A 23,272-nucleotide genomic window follows, 5' to 3' on the forward strand; every position below is an offset into this window, starting at 1 on the left:
AGAGTTATAGGCTACGATGTGAGGCCACGGAGCCAGCTCCATTCTATGTACGATAACAGAATTACTGTGAGCGTCTGGCTCCGACTGTTTAATGCCAAACATAAGTAGGCCTTTGTAGGTCAGTAAATCCAAATTGTGTTCTTCCTATTGAAGTTCTGAGAAGCCTTCAGGGGCACACGGGAGACCTGCGAGGTCGTATGCCTGATGAATTCACGTGATGTGTGTGTGGGGGGATGGTTTTAAGCTTTTGGGAAATGTGCCTAGAAACTCAGACTTAGCAAGCTTGAGTAGCACTAAGATGATAATATAATTGATTTAATTAATAGTCAAGAAGGAATGGAAGCCCTTATTATAAAGTGGATATCTAGAACTGAGGAAGAGAAACTCAAATTATTAAATACCCAAAGCACACAGTCCAAACGGCTTGTGCCTACGAGGCCGTCTCTGGGAATCCTATTTACTCAGGACTTAATAGAGGATACTGAAGGTTTTGGAAAACTTGCTTTAATTTTATTTCAGAGTGAGAGCAGTGTATGCTGGAGATTAAACCAACTGACCAAGGTAAAGGAAAAGCTTAATTCCTTGAAAACAGATATTAGAAGTCAAGCTAATGACATAAGAAAGGGAAATATGAATCTTACAGTCTAAGACAGACATTGTTGAGAAGGAAGAAGGAGGAGAAAATTTATTCAGACTTTAAAAGGGAAGACCAAAATATTAGGGTGAACCATGAAAGCAGCCTCAATGAGATTGCTGTTGCCCGGTTATTAGGGACGGAGACTTCACAGTTGCCTCTCCTAGACACTCAAGACACTCAAGAAAGTCACAGAATTGGGAGATTACAGAAGGTCACATATTCCCAGGAATATCCCATTCCCATTCCAGTTTATGGGTTCAGTTGCAGAGTGGGTGTGGGAACCCTCCAGGGCAGGGTCCTCTGCAGCGGGGAGATGAGGGATGGCCCTATTTGTTTGAACAGAATTCACCGACTCCAAATATCCAATCGAGAGACTACGATCTCAGGTCTAGAGGAGCATCTGAAAACCAAGCGTGTGATCCAAAATCCAAGGGAGGAGGGAGAATAAAAGGCCACTGAAGTGCAGCAAACAGTGTGATGCCAAGAGCAGCCCGCAGAGCCTGGAGAGCTGCGGATGGTGTCCCTGGGGCCTCGTCTTGGCCTAAGGGACCCGGCGGGCAGGTGCTCCTTGAGCTCGTGTCCCCAGGAGGGTCTTCGGGGCACAGACCGGACCTGTGGGTCTTCAGGAGGCGCCTCAAAGTGCATTTCAGGAGCAACTGCAGCCTCTGCCCATAATCCGGCCCACACGAGGGTACCAGCGACACGAGGATGTCCTGCTGAGCTGGAGTCACAGACCCAACGACCCGAATCCCCAGCAGCGTCCAAACCCGTCCCTCTGCAGCCTTGAGCGGGGATGGGCTCCTGGGTGCTGAGCCGAGGCCCCCGCACCCCGCACCTCCCACCTGGGCGCTAGGGTGCGCTGCAGAGGCCTCTCCCCAGGTAGGCACATGGGTGCCAGGCGGAGAGCGGGGCGCTGGGGTCCCTGTCCTTGCAGGTCGGGCCCCAGGAAGGTCGTGCATCACTGCTGCCCGCGGGCTCCTGGCGAGGACTGAGCGCTGCTGCGCCTGGAGCTGGACCGACGCTGCATAAACTGGAGCTGGGAATGCGGAGCTCAGGGTGCCACCGGCATAACCCGCACCCCCCCACACACACACACACACCACGAGCCTGTGCCACAGGACCCTGGGGGAACTGAAACCCTAGAAGCTTTGCCTAAGGTGGATGGGGAGTAACAGGCACAGTGATGAATGGCCCGAGTGGGCAGGCCACGGCCCCTGTGACCCAGGGGTGGAAGACACTGTGGTCAGGGGGTGCGCTCTGCTCCCAACACACGTTCTTGACCAGTTCAACAAGTTCGCAGACGATCCACACGACTGTCCTGGGTGATGGAAGCCACGTGGAAGGGAGAATCCAGAGCACTCACCTGTTCCCCTTCCCTTGGGTCGGTTATGATGCCTCATTCCTCTGGCCTCTGTGAGCACCAAGCACAGGGCTTGAAAACATCAGTTGCCTGGGGCTGCGGGTTGGTTTTGCAAGTTTTATCAAGTCAGGGTTAGTGGCATGATGTTTCAGTGAACACTTTAGATTCTTAAGAAAAAAAATGTTCTTAAAAATGTTCTTAAGAAAAAAAAATGTTCATTACTACTTCAGTTTGGAGTCGCTGAAATAATGGTGAATTTTCTAGTAGTAATCAGCTCAGATTGTGGAGTCAGAAGAAATCAAGTCTACCCAGGCAAAAAGAACTTCTTTGAGGTTGAAAGTAAAGAAGGTAAAATGCTGGAGTGTTTAGACCAGTTTTTAAAAATAGCAGGTTGTTTGTCACCTATTATTAAAATTTCCAAACTATGAAAGAATGTGATAATGGACCACATATATCCACGATTACAGATACACTAGACGTATGTTGGTGCTTTGCACTGTTTCAGTCGGTAGATGTGGATGGCAGATATTGATAAATACACACAGACGTGTATAGAGACCTCAGTCTCCTTGTTATCCTTTTTAAAGAGTTGTAAACATCATGATAATTAACCCATAAATGTTGCATGAATAAGGACAAACTCCTTAACAGCCAAAATATTGTATCTATAGAAACTTCAAATGATTTAACTATTGTTTATTATCAAGTCCTTTTCAAGATAAAATGTGATCAAGTGTTCACTTTGCATTTGATTGAAATATCTTCATATCTTTTAACCCAGAACAATTTTCCTCCCCCATCTTTAAATAGCAATGACTTTTCAAGATACCAGGCAAATTTTCTTTTACATATCTATTTTTTTTCTCCACAAAGGGTCATTTTAGATATTTCCCTGTGTATATTGTTGAATTTCTTTTTTAAAGTTATATATAACAGCTTGATTACATTCACTTAAATATTTCATCTGTGGAGAATATTTCTTAACCATCATTTACTTCATGTTACATCACATCAGGTGGAACATATTGTCAAGTAATTTTACTTGATGTTAAATTTGGTCACTTCTTTAAAGGAGTGTCAACCAAGCTTCTCCGTTATAAAAATAAAATTTTTCCTTTGCAATTATAAAATGATCTATGATGATATTTTGGCAGTATGCAAATATTCTGTCTACATCAATTTTGGCCTCTTTTTTGCATCCACTAATGATCTTTGCCTGACACAATTATTTTATTTGATGTCCAAAATGGTGCTTTAAAAAAAAAAAGACTATCATACATTATTTATTAGCTGTCATAATTCTGGTTTTCTAAAGGTTTTCTTTTCAATTGTTAATGAACTATAATACCTCATAAAAGACAGGGTAAATAATTATTTTCTTACTTCCCTTTGTTTTTTTTTTGTTTTTTTTTTTTTTTTTTAGAAAGCAGTGTTAACAGTCATCTTTGATGATGTCAATTATTTTTTGCTGATCTTTTTTTCTTTTAAATTATTTTCCAAAGAACCAACTTTTAATTTATTAATTCACCTCAATACTATTCTGTTATCTAACATATTAACTTCTCTTACTAGCATGTCTTTATAATGCTTGTCTTTGGTTCATTTTGTTCTTGTTGGATGTTATTCATTTTAGTTTCCTCATCCTTATTGTTAACAATTATTTAAGGTTCTGCAGTTCATCTGAGTACTCTTTTGCTATTTGCTGTATATTCTAAAATATATTGTTTTCATTGACATTACTGTTGAAAATTTTAGAAACTTTGACTTACATTTTAATTTCCAAATGGAAATATTTCTGTTTATTTTCCCATTTTTCTTAGTTTTACTACATTGTGACCAATTTGTTAGTATTATTTTTTCTTTATAAAATTTATTAATATTTTCTTTGTTATTATATGCTAAATTTTTGTAGATTTTGTTACTGCATTTTGTAAGCAGATGTGTTTTCTATTTACTGAACATATACAATTTCATAAATATCCATCTTAGAGCCTCCTTTATTGATGATGTTGTTATGTCCTTTTAGCTGTATTTATTTGTTCATTTGACTGACTTGTTAAAGTCTCCTTAGGATAGTGTGTTTCTATTTTTCCTTTCATGTCCTATAACTTTTCTTCTATGACTTTTATCTTGTATGAACTGCTGTTATGTAGTGCATAGATATTCATAATCCTTTTATGTATAATTTTATACATTGAGTATTAGAAAGTATATGTTTGATTTGAAATTTGAAATTTGCTTTTTGTTTGAAATGTACCTTAAATATCAAGGTAGTTGCCTTTTTTTTTGCTTTCAGGTATGTGGTCTGCATTTGCCCATCTATTTTAGTTTATTTTTTGAATCATTTTATTTTACTTTAGACCCTTATATATGGCTTAGCTTCAGCATTATTTTATGCGCCAACTGGAAACTCATTTTAAAATATGTATAATGCAGTCATTTGGAGGCTCTGTTTCATTTTTGTCAGATAACTTTATGATGCACTTGTGTATTGTGTTACAATGACCCTGTATCTTTGTCAGTGTGATCTGTTTCACTACTATTTTTTGTTGGCTTTTAATTTTCTTTTATAACAATAGTTTTATGCTATCCTTTAGTTCCTTTTTATCATACTTCAGTTTCTACTATTCAGTTTGTCAGTTTTGAATTGTATCATAGACTTTCACCTTTCCCGATAAAAAATTCCAAATTCTTATTTTAGTTTCTCTTTTCTATCTCCCTTCTCCACCCATTTTTAGTGGTGTTTTTTTTTCTAATTTGTCAGAGTATGAAAGATTCATATACCATTCTTCCTAGCCACCTTCACTTTGTTTTCGGTCTTACTATACAAATACATACATTCCATTCTTAACATTTTTCCTCATTTTCCTAAAAATCTACTGATTTAATTAAGTCATTTTTAGTAGATTACATAGGAAGGATCTGTGAGTATATTTTTTCCCATAAGTTTCCTACATTTGTGCATGTTTAGATCAGTTTTGCTGTAGTCTTAATAATGGAAGGACATTTGGTTGAGTTTATAAAACAGTTGTCTCATCATGTCTTTCTTTGGGTTTCTTAAAAATAGTGCTCCACTGTTGTCTTGTTCTAACATATATATAACTTAAAGTTACAGTACACTTTAGTGTTATATGTTATATATCAATTTTATATCAATGAAGTTTAGAGAAAAAAACAGAAGTTCAGGTTGGCATCAGACTTTTCGACATCAACACACAGACTGAGACAACAGAGGTGTCCTATGTTGGATTTGATACACTTACATACTTCAGTATGATTATCCCTGTACTGTTATCTAACAACTCCATTGGATCATATCATTACCGTTGTATTTTATGGTAAGAATATTTAAAATCTTAGCAATTTTCAAGTATGTAGTAGTATCTTTAATCCATTTTCAGGTTAATTTTTGTGAATCGTGTAAAACAGGTAGGCCTGATTTCATTTTTCTACATGTGTTTATGTAGTTTCCCCAGCATTTGTTGAAGAGACTTACTTTTCGCATTGAGTATTCTTGGCTGTCTTACCAAATATTAGGTGACTGGATATGCAGGGCTTTATTTCTGGACTCTTTATTATGGTCTTTTCTACATGTCTGTTTTCTGCCAGTATCATATTATTTTGATTGTTATTGCTTTGTGTTATAGTTTGAAATCTTTTGGAATTTTGATGGAGATTGCACTGGATCTTTGGGTAGTATGGACATTTTAACAATATCCATTCTTCTGATCCATAAATAAAGAATATCTATCTTTACACTTGTTTGCAACTTCTTCAGTTTTCCTTATCAGAGTTGAAGCTTTTAGTGTAGAGATCTTTTGCCTCCCTAGTTAAGTTCATTCCTAAATATTTTATAGTTTTGATGTTATTCTGAATAAGACTATTTCTTTTCAGATATTTCATTGTTAGTGTTTGGAGGTACAATCGATTTCTGTATGTTGATATTATATCCTACAGCTTTACTGAATTTGTTGATTACTTTTAACAGTTCTTTGATTGAACCTACAGGGTTTTTAGATATAGATATAGATATAGATATAGATATAGATATAGATATATAAGATCATGTCATCTAGAAACACAGACACTTTTATTTCTTCTCTTAATTGGGATGCCTTTTATTTCTTTATGTTGCCTGATTGGTCTAGGTAGGACTTCCAGTACTATGTTGAATAGGAGTGATGACTGTGGACACACTTGACTTATTCCTGATCTTAAAAGGTTTCAGCCTTTCACTGTTAAGTATGACATAAGCTGTGGATGTGTCATATAATGCCAAGGTAGTAGCAAGGATGGTGGTGACCAAAGGGGTCAGATTTTACATACATTTGGAAGATTAAACTGACAGGTTTTGCTGATAGACTTTGGTTTGAGGTGTACAAGAAAGAGAAAAAAGAAAAAAGAAAAAAAAAAGTAAGAGTAATTCCAAGCTACTTTGGCTGTGCCTGTAGAAGAATGAAGTTGACATTTACTAAGTATGAATAGAACCATTAGAAATGACAAATACCCACCATTTGCTTCAACGTGGATGGAATTATGCTGAGTGAAATGAGTCAATCGGAGAAGGACAAACATTATATCTTCTCATTCATTTGGGTAATATAAATAATAGTGAAAGGGAATAGAAGGGAAGGGAGAAGAAATGGGTAGGAAATATCAGAAGGGGAGTCAGAACATGAAGACTCCTAACTCTGGGAAACGAACTAGGGGTGGTGGAAGGGGAGGAGGCCGAGGGCAGGGGGTGGGGGTGACTGGGTGACGGGCACTGAGGGGGGCACTTGACGGGATGAGCATTGGGTGTTATTCTGTATGTTGGCAAATTGAACACCAATAAAAAATAACTTTATTATTTTAAAAAAAGTTGCACTGGGTGTTATGCTATATGTTGACAAATTGAACTCCAATAAAAAATAAATAAATAGATAAATAAGTAAATAAATAAATAAATAATAAATCGATCATATCAATAAATAAATAAATAAATAAAGTTGCTGTGGCCAAGTTCAAAAAAAAAAAAAAAAGAAGAACAGGTTTAAGTTCAGAAACTAGTTTGCTTTTGTCGTTGTTAGCTTTAATCATCCACATATATATGCCAGTTAAGCAGTTAGATATAAGATTCTGAGATTTAGCAGAAAGGTTAGGAGTGGAAATGCAAATTTGATAGATTTCTTGGCTGAAAAATGGAAGTAAGATGAGTGTTACTTATTATTTCACTTAATAATTACCTGAAATAGGATAATAGTATATCATTTTTTTTTCAATATTTGGACCCTCATTTTGGAGAAAATTCTTTAGGGAAAGGATCCCTTCTTTTGGTTTTGTGCTCCATCTTCCAAATGTAGCCGATTTCTATTAAATATATCTTGAGATAACAAACACATAGAAAAACTTTGTGTTTTTGACTTAGTAATGACTTAGTAATATCAGTAACTTTTTAAAAACTGAAATAAATTCTTTAATATTTAGGTGTCATGAGGGATGCAAAGGTGCATCAAAGCACATCACAATTTTAAGATATTTATATTATCCCACCATTCATATGACATGAATTTCATTCCATGGTTGCATGATGGGATGATTAACCTATTAATCAGGCAAAAAATGAGTAATATTCTTTTCCCACGTATAGAGAGGTTCATGTTTCTCCTTATTCTTCTAGTCATGGGTAATAGATTCAACTTAATGAACCTTAGGGTGTTTTATTAACAATTAAACAAGACAACATGATTGAGGTAATATACCAAAACCAGGTCAAGGGAATATACATTTACAAAAACCTGTGTAGCCCAAGACTCTTTCACTTTGTAATCACTTTCAAGTTACTTCTATCTTACTCTTGCATTCTTTTTACCATCATAAGAGCCAAAATCCACTAATAAACATAGCATTGTGGTTAAGACAATAGGCTGAATCAAACCACTTGGCTTCAAACCTTTCATCTGATTAAATAGTATTTGTTCATTTGTGACATGGATGCAGTTACAGTAGTTACCTAATTATATTGGTAAGAACATCTGTGAGAAAAAAATCATAAAATATACTGTCATATACATGATAATTAGTATATCTTACTAGCTATTATGGAGTATAGTCTACAAAGCACTGCTATACCTACTATAAGGTATTAGTCCGAATTTTTTCTTTAAAAATATACAACTTAATTTTACATATATATAGCTTTATTTTCTCTTTTTACCTAGTTCAAATTATTTACTACATTAATAATGCTTTAAGCATATATTTAGGGGTATAGGCTTCAAACAACTGAGTATCATATGTCACAAAGGAATTTATAAGAAGAATATCAGGCATTCACAGAATCAAGAGAAGCCTTTGTGAACTGGTGTGGAAATGGGCATGAATTAAGGAAGGACAAGCTGTTGAGAAGTCTGCCAAGACAAGGACAGAGAAGGAGTTTAAGAATGTCATCACTGAACACTTATTATTGGACAATTGCATCTTTGTCATTTTTCCATAATGTAAAGTCCTTGAATTTATTATATATAACATATATCTATGTTCTGTATCACTGGTTCTCAGATTTCACTGAACAATGAAATCACCTGGGGGGGGTTGCATTAAAAATATTGATGTCTTGTGCACACTTCAGCAGCACATATACTAAAATTGGAATAATACAGAGAAGACTAGCATGCCCCCTGCACAAGGATGATTCATGAAGTGTTAAAAAAACAAATAAAAACACTGATGTCTAGGTCTGATTCTCAGAGCTTCTAATTTTATTGGCATAGAGTACAGCCTGAATAATGGGATTTTTTTTTAAAGCTCCCAGGGTGATTCTAATATGAAGCAAAGTTATATTTACTGGTCCAAGTGGTAGGATCCATTTGCTGAAGAAACAGAGTTCACATACTCAAATGACTTCTACATATATTATATGTTAGTTAATTATTTTTCAAAAATAATTCACGATTTTAGAAAGTCTTAAAATATCTTTTTGAAAGTTACCCATAATCTCCCATCCAAAGATAACTTCTATAAATATTTTCATTTATCTTTTCAGACAGTCCACTTTGTTTATGAGATTGTGTGTGTGCACGTGTGTATGTGTGTGTGTGTAATCTCATATGTTTTTATGTATTTTGGTCCGTAATAGTTGAAGCTTCATGGTGGCTCTCTCTCCAGAACGTTAATTTTTCTTTGTTGAATTGTGCCTTTTAAAGAGAAGGTCTCCAAAGGTTAAGGATTAATCCAGCTAATGAACTGTGAATATTGGTAAATTGACATTTCAAAGGGCAATGACATTCAGTGATGCTCTAAAACTCAGTAACTCAGTGAATTAATATTTGAGTGTTTGAAAACATCAATTTCCCTTATGCAAAGCCATATCAGAGTTAACTGATTTTTCTCATTTGACTCCTTCCTAGTCTCTTTACCTTTATGGTAGACATTTTTTGCCCCTATTTTCCTCTGCTTTAACAAATGAAAAATGAAGTCATTTTTTAAATAAAAAATGTTCTTATTTTTTAAATAAAAACATGCTTTATTGGAGTTGTTTAATGAACTCTTCTAAACTTAAACAGATATATTCTTTATAAAGTACTTTATAAATTATTTAAAAATATTTTGTCATCTAATTTTTTAAAAATTGTTTATGCATAGTAGCCTCATATAGAGTAATATTTATCAGCCTTCATTGAAGTACAACTAAAATGTTAAATTCACAGCTGATATTAAGCTGATTTGTATTTTCCGCGTTTGTAGAGTTCCAATATGTTAGGCTCTGTGCTCTGACTATATATTAATTTTTAGAGAGTTACTGTTTTGAGGATGCTTATCATTAGTTATCTCCTCTTAAAACTTTTGAACAGTTCATACATTGGTTTCAGATCTAATGAAGGAAACACTATACATCATGAGTGTGAAAAGGAAAGTGTATATTTGAAATATTAGTAAACAAAGCAAATATAGGCACTTCCTGTTTATGCTAGGGCAGACATGACTTGTGACGGGTTAATTAGCAGAAGGCACATTAGAGACCACCTCTTTCAACCCCTTATTGACAAAGAAATTAAAACTCAACCAGATAAATTAAGCATCTTTATTTTATATATATTTTAATAATAAAACAGAACTGTAATCTCGGTTTCCTAAGTCCCGATTCAACATTTCCAGTATACTACAATGGCAAGCTCTAATTACATTATCACAGATCTATATTCTACTCTATTTGCACCACTGGAAAATTTGGGCTACAAAACCAGCTGCAGCCATTAATTTATCAGCAGGCTATTACCTCATGTTCAAACTTCCACCAAAAAAAAAAAAGAAAAGAAAAGAAAAAGAAAAAGAAAAAAAAGAAAGGCAGAAGAGAAATCAGGGAGGGGAGTATGATGTTGAAGAGGTGATCATTTGTACATAATGTATGCATCTTTCCCGAGATACATCAGTAGCTTAAGATTTGATAACCAAAAAATTGCGATGTTCTTAGTACCGGATGAAAATCATCAGTGTGAACAGGAAATGGTAATGAAGCAGCAGTTTTAGGGAATGTATTCACTAGGATGAGCTTCTGCAATTTGGTACCTAGTGGGGACTGGCCTCAAAGCACTTTTGGAATAGTACCTAGTGAATTCTGGGCTAAGCCGTGTAACCAGGTTACATGATTAATCAATTCATAGATAATCTCTGTTCTCACAGGTAAATACTATTGACTTCAACTTTATTCAAATTTAATTTCTTTCAAAATGCTATATTAAAATTGTTACTGAAAATCATTTTTTAAAGCCAAAAACATTCAAACTTTGTTTCTCCCCCTCAAACTATGACTTCCCTTAGAACGAGTACTATAATTACAAACCTCTATTGTAATATTATTCATGGTTCGGTAGAAAATATGAGCCTAAAATGATCCATTGCAGAATGAAAACATGAAGACATTCAGTCCTGAGAATTATAAAAGAGAAAGAAAAATGAAAGCTGTCACAAGGTAGGAAAAACAATGTGGCAAAGCCTCTTCTATATGGTCCCTCTACGTTTGGATTGTTCTACTGTGGTTGAACATCTGGATCCCGGGCTGTTGTGGGCCAAGCATCTGTGTGATCGGGGAACTGATGCCTCCTGAGCACGCGCTGTTTTGGCATCTTAGGGCAGGAACTGGCGTCCCCTAGAAGCACTGCTCTGCAGCCACCTTTTAGCCTTTTAATTTCGCCACAGACCCACGAGATGATTGATAGGAGCCCAAAGTAACCTCCTTGGCTGTCACGCCGTGTTCCTCACTGTGGCGTGAGTGCTCTCAAGATGTGATGAACATCTGCTCTAAATCTAGTCTGTACTCAGGAGCATCCTCTGGGGGTTGTTTTGTGCTTTAATTCAAGAGAACAAAGGAGATAACAACCCAGTTTTCCCATTTGATGTGCAACCACAATGAAACGCAATGACAGGAGGCAATCTGTCCAAGTTTACATAGTTAAGCATGGTGCCGAGGCTTGGTCTCAAGCCCACAATGTCCTTGCTAAGAAAGGCATCTTCACTTAAAGGATTTTGTATTTATACGTGGATTTTAAATTTGCAATGCATTTCCTCACCCACTCCCGTTTCTCGGCATAGATCGTGCTCCTCTGTAGTCATGTGTGTCAATATTCATTCACGTCTGTAGTCTGCTTTTGAAAAGCCCAAAACTTTTTTTGTTTGAATATATGCATTTGAACAGAGAGGGGAATAGATGTTTGTGTGTATATTTAGATGACATAGAAGCATAAAAAGAACAACTTTTTCTAGGAGTCAACAAATGCTTCTCTGGGAATTCAGTAATGGCAGATGTGAGTTTCTAGTTTTGGAGCCAGATTTAAAACAATGCACACGTTGATTGAATTATCTTAGTGTTTTTTTTTTCTCATGATTAAAAAACACACATTCATCTTCAACTAGAAGCCATTGACAATTTCTGCAACATTCTGGTTTGGCTTGAATGTTAAAGAATATCAATGACAGATCACAATTTTAGGGTATCAGCTTTGCAAGTCATAGGCTTCTGTTTGTGAGTCTATGAAGCCGATGTTTGCATGTAGAATACAAAATTTCTTTCACCCATCATCAACCTGAAAATATCCATCAACCCTATAGCTATTCCAAAGGCATTGGCATAGGCCCTGGTGAATTTTTTGCACAAGCAAGCAAAGAAGCAATGGGGTATACCCATATACATTTAGTGGAAGTGGACATAAATATATGAAATGGAGGTAAATATTTTCTTTTTTTAATAATAAATTTATTTTTTATTGGTGTTCAATTTGCCAACATACAGAATAACACCCAGTGCTCATCCCATCAAGTGCCCCCCTCAGTGCCCGTTACCCAGTCACCCCCACCCCCCGCCCTCCTCCCCTTCCACCACCCCTAGTTCATTTCCCAGAGTTAGGAGTCTTTATGTTCTGTCTCCCTTTCTGATATTTCCTAAATATTTTCTGATTAATAAGGAAGAAGAGTTTATTATTATAGACATATAGAGGTATGTAATGAGCCACGTACAGAGAGAGTAAAAGAGGGAGAGAGAGAGCAAGAGAAAGACAAGAGGAAAAGATAAAGAGAACAATAGGGGAAAGAGAAGGCCTTGGAGGAGAGGGAGGGGGAGGGGAGGAACAGGGTCCCACGAGGGAATTTTCGTTGGCACTGAACCTGGAGCAGAATAATTAGCCAGAGTGCATTACATAAATGTGAAATTTTCAGGAAGGAAAGTTAGTTCAAGCAAAGACCTTAGGATCAGGGAATCCCGAGTTCTATTTGCTGCCCCACAGTGACCCACAACACTGAAGGGCATGGTGTGTGCTGAAGAGTAGGAACAGTGGGGTTTGTATTAGGCACAGTTCAGTGCAGGAAACAAAGCACGCTCCGGCTCCTTCAAGTAGGAAAGGATTTAATGTCGATAAATACGTGCTTACAAAGTTAGTGCCAGCACTGAGAACTAGCAGGAATCTTGACCGGGATACGGTTCCAGAGCACACCACGTAGGAGAGCTGTGATGTGAAAATGCTGCTAGCACTGCTTCCACCGCCCCACAACTGCCTTTCCCCCCCCAGAGTTGGTGAATAGACATCGCATGGTGGAGCGTGTGCTCTGCAGTCCCCTCTCAGCATTAGCTCCCGTCCCCCTGACGGCCTGCACAACCAGCAGCAGCAGGATAACCGTTGCATTGTGTCTGCGTTCTGAACTGCACACGTAAGCATCCTATCAGCACAACCTGCTTTCATATCCAGGGCAGTAGTTGCAAGGGGTCTAGGAAATTTGGTTTATAGCCCCTCAGCCTCTGCAGTAGAGGAAAGCATCCTGAAGGGCAGACGGAGTGGAGGATGCGTGAGCCAATTCACATCATCCACCCCAGAGATGTAGGGTAATTTGGAGTTATTTGATTGAAGGCTTGAATATGAGACAAGAGATGAAACCAATACAGTCACGCATGTACGTCTGAGCGGCTGACAGTACCACCGGGACACAGCTTAGGGGCTGACATCCTTGTCCTTTGATTTGTCATTGAGTTTAGTCAATGAGAGGCACAAGCAGGAGATTGGAGGATGGGGAAATAGAAAAGTTGAGATGTTTGTTCCTTTCTTGCCCTGGCACAGGCTGGCGTTAGCTGCCTTTCTGTAGGAGGGACTCAGCTACAGTGGAGCAACACTTCCTGAAAGCAGCAGGTCTCACCGTATCCTGGCAAGCACCCCCTTTCCTCGACCTCTGAGTAGTAGTTACTTCCAGATGTTGTTCACCTGAGGATACATGATGACCTCTCATCCCTAGTTGCATTTCCTTTACCCTAACCACACTTCTGTGAAGAGTCCTTTCTCCTCAGTAATCTGTCGATTTTTCTTAGGATTCTATCATCTATCTATCTATCTATCTATCTATCTATCTATCTATCTATCATCTATCTATCTATCTATCTATCTATCTATCTATCTAATCTATCATCTATCTGTCTGTCTGTCTACCTACCTACCTACCTACCTACCTACCTATTTATTTAAGAGGGAGAGAGCATGGATCAGGGGAAGAGCAGACAGGGAGCAAAGACTCTCCCACAGATCTCACCAAGCATGGAGCCCCACGGTTTGATTTCACGACCCATGAGATTATGACCTGAGCTGAAATGAACAGTCAAGAGGCTTAACCAAATCAACCGCCCAAGTACCCCGATAGTCCTAGTGAGCCATCTTGCTCCCCCAATGTTCTGTTACAATATGGGTAATTATAATCCATATATTATATGTGGCTTTTAATTAAATGCTTATATAACAGGCATGTAAGTGACAGAAACAAAGAGGGTAACCTCATCTTCGTAACAAGGAAGGAGTCGGGGGCCTGAGGGAGGCAGCGCATTTCTTCCTTATTTTCCTCTCAGATGTCTTTATGCAGCCCTCTCAGTGCCAGTCTCACCCTCATCACTCACCACACATGATGATTCATCCCCATGGCCCAAAGACTCATGTCTCAATACTTTAAGAACAACGCTGTAATAAGGCCTGTGGGATATTTTAGGGCTTTATATGTATTAACCCAAATAATCCTTACAACAATGCTTTGTACCAAGCAAATACTGATAATATCAGGAAAATACTAATTTTATCATTTTATCAACCTTTTATCTTTTATTTATTTATTTGTTTGTTTATTTATTTATTTATTTATTTATTTTTAACAGATGAAGACACTGGGCTTAGGACATTTAGTTAGCTTTTACAGAGGCATAGCACTGGAAATGGAGGAGTTGGGATTCCAGCCCAGGGACTATGGCTCTATTGTCTCCGTTCTTTACCACTGTGCTCCACTTACCGTTTTTAAGAGGTTTACAACACGATGATTTAATGTGCATATCTGGTACCGTACTTACCACAATCAAGTTAACTAACACACATCACCTCACATTTCCCTCTTCTTAGGCTTGGTAAGAACACTTAAGATCTGTTCTCCTAGCAAATTTCAAGCACAGAACACTGTTTTATTGACTATAGTCACTACGCTCTCCAGTAGATCTTCACAACTAGTTCATGTTAAAACTGCAAGTCTGTAACCCTCTGACTGATGTCCCTCATTCCCCCCCTCCCCGCACCACCCAGCCCCTGGCAACCATCATTCTATTCTCAGGTTCTATGAATTTGACCTTTTCAGATTCCACATACAAGTGCGATCATACAGCATTTGTCTTTCTGGGTCGGCTTTATCTCACTTTATACTGTTAGCATGACCGCATTTGCTTATGGAGCCAGTAGATAAAGAAGGCTCTGGTTAAGCTGTGTGTTTCTTTTTGAAGCTGCAAAATTTATAGCCTCTGGTCTGACCAGACATTGTTATGGGAGTGGCAGTTTAAGAGAGTGAGAGTCAACACAGAGAGATGTGCAGAGTAATCCATCTCACCTGGGCTTTTAGGAAGTCATTCCATCTCTGTGGTCCTAAAGTCTTCATCTGTAAAGCAGAAGTATAGAGTTAGACCCATTAAGAAAACAGATCAAGACTAAAGCAGGCATAAGATAAGAGATAAGGATAAAACTGAACAAAATTAGTAGAGGATCATTCCAACTAAGAAATTAAGGAATTTAAGAGAAAATGAATGACACCATAGTATTTTAAGTTAAATCAGAAACAGCAACATATAAAAATGGCAGTAAAGGAAATGGAATCTGATTTTAAGCAAGCTGGATACAAATATTTTTTTTAAAAAAAGCAAAGAACTGGACCAACAATAGAGAGCTAAAATATAGTTAAAGAGACCCGAACAAATAAAATAGAGAAAATGTCCAAATTTAAACAAAGTAAAGGTTTCCAAGTTAAAGACAAAAACCTATAAAATAAAAAAGAGTCCATAATTTTTAGAAAAACATAAAACACATGTAGAAAATGGGTAAAATACATATGTAAAATACATATGTACATTCAAATACATATTTGAGTTTCTCGGACTTCAAATAACAAGAAACTTCAAAATTAAAAGAATCCTATGAATGTCCAGATAATAGAAGTACCTATGGAAGAATATATAATATCCAGAGAATATATTTAAATATAAAAGAATATATAAATATCCATGAAAACATACAGCTTTAAACACAACATTAAACAACCAATAACATTAATAATTAATATTAACAAATACTGAATTACATTAAAAGTTAGAAATAAAATTTAGTAAAATACTTGGAAAAGTCAGTGGAATTAACTAAAAATAATTTTTAAAAAGCTAAGGAAGTTTGAGGTAATTGGCTGTACATCAATATATAGAAAGTAATTTATAGGAAAACATATTATCATTAAAAACTACAGGTAACTTTCTTCTGTAATTTTTTGGATTGTTTAAAATGTTTGGATATGAATTTTATCAAGTGTATTAAAAAAATCAGCTCATTTAGGGGCGCCTGGGTGACTCAGTCAGTTCAGTGTCCAATTCTTGATTTTGGTTCAGGTCATGATCCCGTGGGTCATGAGGCCAGGCCCTGCATGGGGCTCCACGCTGAGTGTGGAGCCTGCTTGGGGTTCTCTGTCTCCCGCTGGCTCTGCTCCTCCCATCCCCACTCATGCAGACATGCTCTCTCTCTCTCCCTAAAATTAAAAAAAAAAAGGACCATATATATATATGTATATGTATATGTGTATATATATATATGTAAGCTCCTTTTACAATAACAAAAAAAGTAAAATGATTCTAATGTTATTTGTGCTTTTACAGTAAGATGAGTTTGGGGATCATGAACACATATCCAACATATCAGTATTATTCACATAGTGGAAATTTCCTTAAATTGTTGGAAAATTATATTCTTATTGAAACTGGCTGTAAAAGTCTAGCCTGGCAAACCCAGATAAATCAACTGAAAACAAATGTCATAAAATGTTTGATACTTTCTGTGCTCTGAAATGCAGTTAATATACTTTAGTTCTTGCTCTGTGTGTGTGTGTGTGTGTAGTGTATGAAAAAACTACAATTAATAGAGATTCTCTTATAAACAAAATCACTCCTGAGAATTGCCCAAAGAACTTGCCGTTCATAGTAGGAAGTAGAGCTTCTGAATAATGAGCAGCATTTCCTTACCTGTTACAAGGTGTTACTTGTCTACCTTTTTCACAGCATTTATTACTCGTGTCTTCCCCAGACAATGTCAGCTGTGGCTGTCAGTAGGTCCTCACAGTCACCGACAGGAACTGTTGGCTCTCAGTGCTCGGAATCTGTTTGTCATCCCTCTCACCAGTGAAGGGTGAACTTCAGCAATTTATTTTTTGGGAACAAAATTGGAGGGCATAGGGCATAGTCCTTAAGTATTTTTGTCTTTCCAGGACAGTTTGACCATGCCCCACCTTCTCTGGGGAACAATTCCTTTCCCATTGCACCCACTTGTTTCCTGGTGAGCTTACCAGTCACCTTGTCATTACCCCTCCTCCACTGTAGTGATTTGTCTAATTATGACAAAAACCAAGGCAATGGAGCCTTTCTCTGGGATTTTTTTTTTTTAATTTCTAAGTTTCTTTTCCTTTCTGGAGGAATGCAGAATCTTTCCTTTCTGAGGAAGATTGCAGGAATATGGCCTTTGAATGAATAAAACCACTGCCCAGGGAGGAAGAGAGACCAGAGGGGGAGAAAGAGGCATGTCAGGTCCAGTTGTAACTCTAGTAGTCCCCAAAGCTGCACTGGTTTTCCCCGTGACTATGCTAACCCAGACCTGACTTTGAAGAAAGGAACTCCTGTATTTTAACGTATTCACTTATTTATCTATTTAATCATGCATTAATCCATCTATCCATACATTACTATAGTCAGGCGCTGCTGTATGTGTAACAGGTTTATTGAATCTCACAGATGGATTAGCATTGAACTCTCTCTCTCTCTCTCTCTCTGTCTCACTCTCCCACTGTTAAAATTACTTTATGGACTTGCTCTTCTCTATATCCAGAAAAAAATCTGGGCAGATCCAAAAGCCCTTCCAGTTACCAATGACTCTTAGATAATGAAATGTCTAATCTAAATTCAAATTTAAAAGCTTCCCCTCTATCCCCATGTTTTATCCTAGTTCAGGTTTGGAAGCCTACAACGGAGGCATGGAGAGCAGTCCTTTTCATTTTGTTTTCCAGACCTCATCTATTTCTCCCCATCTTTCTATTTAATTATGAGCAAAGTGGAACATCTACAGACTGTAAGCTATGTAAGAGGAGTCAAATGACACCTAACTACATTACTGCACGTAGCCATGCTCGGCAAAGCTAATTGAGCTCCTGAAATCAATGTATAATGCTTCAAACAGCTTTTGAGGTTATCTCACAGATGTCTGGTACCTGCTTCTCTTTGGGATGCTAAGTAAATATTTTGTAAGAAAATCTCCCCACAAGAAAACATATGCAGTTAAATGCATGATTTTTATTACATTTTTCAGCCTAAGCCTCTTTGGTTATGAAGAACTGCTTGTGTCCTGCTTGCTTCTCTGTCCTGGTTTGATCTCAAAGCAGATGCAACCTGCATCTGATTCCCTTCAATGTCAGAACATGACATACTAGAACTGCGTGGACTGATCATACATAATTCCATTAGAATAAAGATAATTTCTCCAGGTTGTTCAAGTCAGACAAGGCCAAAGCAGATAAGCATAAAGGCCCTGGTCTTTGAGGAGGTAAACTACTAACACATGCTCTGGTCCATTCTGATAATGTGAGCGACAGAAGCTATTGGCAATTAGTGACTTACAACATGAGCCCAGGTCAAACTAGATAAATTGATTCTGCCCAAGATGGCAGCAACCAAAGCATGTCGAGCAGGGGACAACTATTCTACACAAGGATGTCGTTAGAAAGAGATTTCTGGGGTTTCAATTTGGAAGAATGTATTTAAAAAAAAAAAAGACTTTCTAAGAGATTGCTTTTAGTTGAAAGATGGCCTACTGTGTATAGAGGCAGTCTATTGGGATCCACTTCTTCCTAAGAATTCCAGTGTTTGTGTATTTTAGTATGTATGTATCTAATAGCCCATGACTGCTTTATCTACTTGATAAACCCATGACTATTTTCTTCTTATAGTAAATGGTTTCTTGTTTCAAAGTGAAAGTTTTATTGCAGCCTCACTATTTCATGAAATAGTTCATGAACAAATGATAGATCACAAGCATTTACATAACTAAGAAATAATTTTGAGTTTCAAACTATTAAGCCTTCCAACCATGCCTGGTATGGGAGAAAGATTGACTAATAATCCTTGCTGTGCTTCTGGTGAAATTATTGAATAATTCAAAGAAGAGATTATTTAAAGCAATGCTGCTGAAAGGAGGAGGCTGGATAAGTGACGTGTTGATTCATTAGCCTGTAGTTTCTTCTTGCTGCATATGAAAATAGTGAAGCAAGAATAATACCATTTCGTAATCTCTGTAGGGGAGATACTTTTCAGAAGATGTCACCCGAAGGCGTTAACATCCAGAGCACTTTGTCTTGTTATGTTGTTAGATTGCCTTGTGATAATTTTATTGTTAAAGAAGCAAGTGATTGCTCAAGATTTTTTATCAGAGGAATTGCTTGAAAGTTTGTAGAATTTATCCCTTTGCCAACTCCAGAAAGCCTCACTGTTGTGTGTACTGCTCCCACGTTCTCTACATAGTTACCATCCTCCTCTTAAGGAATAGTGATTACCCTCTTTATTGCATTATTATTATTATTATTATTATTATTATTATTATTTTAATTTATTCATGAGAGATACAGAGAGAGAGAGGGAGAGAGAGAGAGGCAGAGACTCAGGCAGAGGGAGAAGCAGGCTCCACGCAGGGAGCCCGACGTGGGACTCGATCCTGGGTCTCCCGGATCAGGCCCTGGGCCGAAGGCAGGTGCTGAACTGCTGGGCCACCCGAGGATCCCCAATTACCCTCTCTATATGCCACATGTTCTGCCATTTTTAAAGGTCACCCATGTGCATTATCCTATTTAGTTTGTCTGACTCCTCTTCGAAATAGGGATCTAAGGCTCCAGCTTCCAGTACCCTTACAAAGGGGAGTTCAAGAATTTCCAATATCTTTCTCCAGCTAATCGAAATAAGGGTGGTCTTTACTCTTTCAAATGATCATGGGGAAACTGTTAGACATAGAGAGCAAGCTATGTGGATGATGAAAATTCCTTTCTGTGAGAGTTCCCTTTTTGTGACGACTTGGGTAACAGAAAAAAAAATATGTTAGAGGAATTAGAATTTTTAAAAACATTTGTTGAGTCTATACTTATGGCAGGCACTGTGTTAAGGCCTTTGAAACTATTATTTTATTAGGTCTATCAAAAAAAAGGGTTTTAGGTAAAATTATCTCCATTTTTTTCATTATCTCCATTTTTAAATGAAGAAAATGAGTAGCACTCAACCTAAAAACTTTTATATTCACAGAAAAAAATAACTTTTATATCTAATCAATAAATTCACTAAAGTTGCAGAATACTTTAATATAAATCAGTAGTATTTCTATACATTAATAATGAATTTTCTGTATAAGAAATAAGGAAATTTTCCCATTTATAATAGCATCAGAAACAGTAAGGGGCTCCTGGGTGGTTCAGTTGGTTAAGCGTCTGTCTGGTTCAGGTCATGATCCCAGGATCCTAGGGTGGAAACTCAGTATTGGGCTCCCTGGTCAGGGGGAGTCAGCTTATCCCTCTCCATCACTCCTCCCCAGTTCATGTTCTCTTTCTCTCTCTCTCAAACAAATAACTAAAATCTTTTTTTTTTAAAAAGAAACAATAAAATAGTTAATAAATTGAATCAAGGTGAAAGACATCTACTCTGAAAATTTAAGACTCTGATGAGAGAAATTGAAGAAGATACACACAAATATAAAAATATCCTTTGTTCATGGATCAGAAGAATGAATAGTTAAATTCAATTAAATTTAAAAAGTTAAAATATCTATACTACCCAAAGCAATCTATAAATTTGATGCAATCTCAATAAAAATTCCAATAATATTTTTCATATAAATAAGAAAAATAATCCTAGTATGTATATGGAAACAAAGAAGACCTGGAATAACCAAAGCAATCTTGAGAAAGGACAAAGCTAGAGGCATCTGAACTCCAGCTGTATTATAAATCGATGACAATCCAAACAGTAGGATTCTGGCATAAAAACAGACAAATAAGTTGATGGATCAGAAGAGGCCAGAAATAATCCTAAGCATATACATTCAACTAATATTTGACAAGAAAGCCAAGAATACTCAATGGAGAAAAGACAGTCTCTTGAATGAATGATTCTGGGATCATTGGATAATCACATGTAAAAGAATGGAACTAGACCTCTATCTTACATGATTCACAAAAATTAAATTGAAATGGATTAAAGACTTAAAATAAGACCAGAAAGTATGAAACTCCTAAAACACACACACACAGCAAGAATAAAGCTACTTGACTGGGGTTTTGACAATGATTTCTTGGATATGACACATAAAACACAATTAAAATTAAAATGAACAAGTGGGACTACATCAAACTGAAAAGCTTCTGTACAACAAAAGAATCCAAAAAAGTAAAAAAAAAATCTACAGAACAATAAAAAATATTTGCAAACCATATATCTCATAAGGGGTTAATATCCAAAATATATAAAGAACTCACACAATTCAGTAATAGCAAAAACAACTCGATTTAAAAATGGGCAAGGGACTTGAATAGACCTTTTTTTTTTTCCAAAAAAGATACACAGAAGACCAATAGGTATGTGAAAAGATGCTCAGCAACACTAATCATTAGGGAAATGCAAATCAAAACCACAATGAGATATTTGTTAGATATGGCCAAAGTAAAAAATACAAAAGATAAGTGCTGGCAGGAATGTGAAGAAAAGAGAACATTTGAGTGCTGTGGGTGGGATTATATGTTGGTACAGCCACTAAGGAAAACAGTATAGATGATTCTCAAAAAGTTAAAAATAGAACTGCCATATGATCCAGCAATTCTATTTCTGGGAATATATCCAAAGCAAACAAAAACACTAACTGAAAAATATATCTGCATCCACATGTTCAAAACCTCATTATTTACAATAGTTAAGACATAGAAACAAACTAAGTGTCCATCAGTGGATAAATGGATAAAAGAAGTTATGTACACACTCACAAACGCATACACACACACAATGGAATATTGTTCAGCTATAAAAAAAAATGAGGAAATCCTAACATTTGCAACAACATAGATGGACTTTGCAGGTATTATGCTAAATGAAAGAAGACAGAAAGATAAATAGTGTATGATCTCACTTATATGTAGAATCTAAAAAAAAAAAAACTCATAAAAAAGAGATCAGACTTGTAGTTACCAAAGGCAGAGTGGGACAAAGAAGAATTAGAAAAAAACGGTCAAAAGTATGAACATCCAATTTTAAGATAAATAAATGCTAGGGATCTAATGTGTCACATGATGACTAGAGTTAACACTAGTGTGTGATATTTAAGAAAATCATTAAGAGAGCAAATCCTTAGAGTTCTAACCATAAGAAGAATTATTTTTTCTTCTTTAAATTGCATGTATATGAGATGATGGATGTTAGCTGAACCGATTGCAGTCATGATTTCACAATATATGGAAATCAAATTATTATGCTGCATACCTTAAGCTTGTACGGTGGATTGTATCAATTATTTTTCATTAAAGCCAGAAAAACTTAAGTAGTTATCTTCAGTGAGAGGTGATCCAAGAATTATGGAAACAAGAAAAATAAGGTGGTTTTCTGACACTTGTAGTGTAAAAATCACACAATGAATAAATGCTGAAGGATGAGAATGTCTTATAAAGAGAGGTGCTCTTGGCGAGTAAAAACTGACCATTTCCTGACTGAGGATATCAACATTCCTGAAGGAAAAAGAAATCGATCTGCCAGGAGTTTGGTCATAAAAGTTGAGTGATAAAAACAAATAAATATAATATCCATCCAACCAACATTCAAGGGAAATGGAAAAGTAGACAATGAAAACCAAACGTTCCAGGGCTGTTAATGAGACCACCCATGATGTGGAGATGGAACCTGACAGTAATTAAAATTCTCTTCACCTATACTTCCTTATTCAGATTCCACATAGTATTCTAATTATGATTTGGTTTCCCATAAAGTCTGCCAACAGAGATAAAATAATAAGGACTCAAATACTTCAAACTGCATGACAATTATATTTTAACCCGAAAATTAAGAAATTAGCATTCTGATTTGATCTGCCTATGTCATAAATTTGGTTAAAACAGGTTTTTCCCTAAGAACTTATCAACTTATCTGCTCTCTCAATTTTCGTTTATTGAGCTAGTCTACTTGAGGAGTAAACTTT

The 23,272-nt window shown here is 36.6% G+C and overlaps 1 non-coding gene across 1 annotated transcript; it reads left to right on the forward strand.

Moving 5' to 3' along the window:
* The first annotated feature begins 8,594 nt into the window (after positions 1–8,594).
* LOC129505170 (U6 spliceosomal RNA) lies at positions 8,595–8,702 on the forward strand. The gene has a single exon (XR_008663479.1). It is a non-coding gene; the product is annotated as a U6 spliceosomal RNA (small nuclear RNA).
* The last annotated feature ends 14,570 nt before the right edge of the window (positions 8,703–23,272 follow it).

Source organism: Nyctereutes procyonoides, unplaced genomic scaffold (assembly GCF_905146905.1).
Source record: "Nyctereutes procyonoides isolate TBG_1078 unplaced genomic scaffold, NYPRO_anot_genome, whole genome shotgun sequence".
In the NCBI taxonomy this organism is placed as follows: domain Eukaryota; kingdom Metazoa; phylum Chordata; class Mammalia; order Carnivora; family Canidae; genus Nyctereutes; species Nyctereutes procyonoides.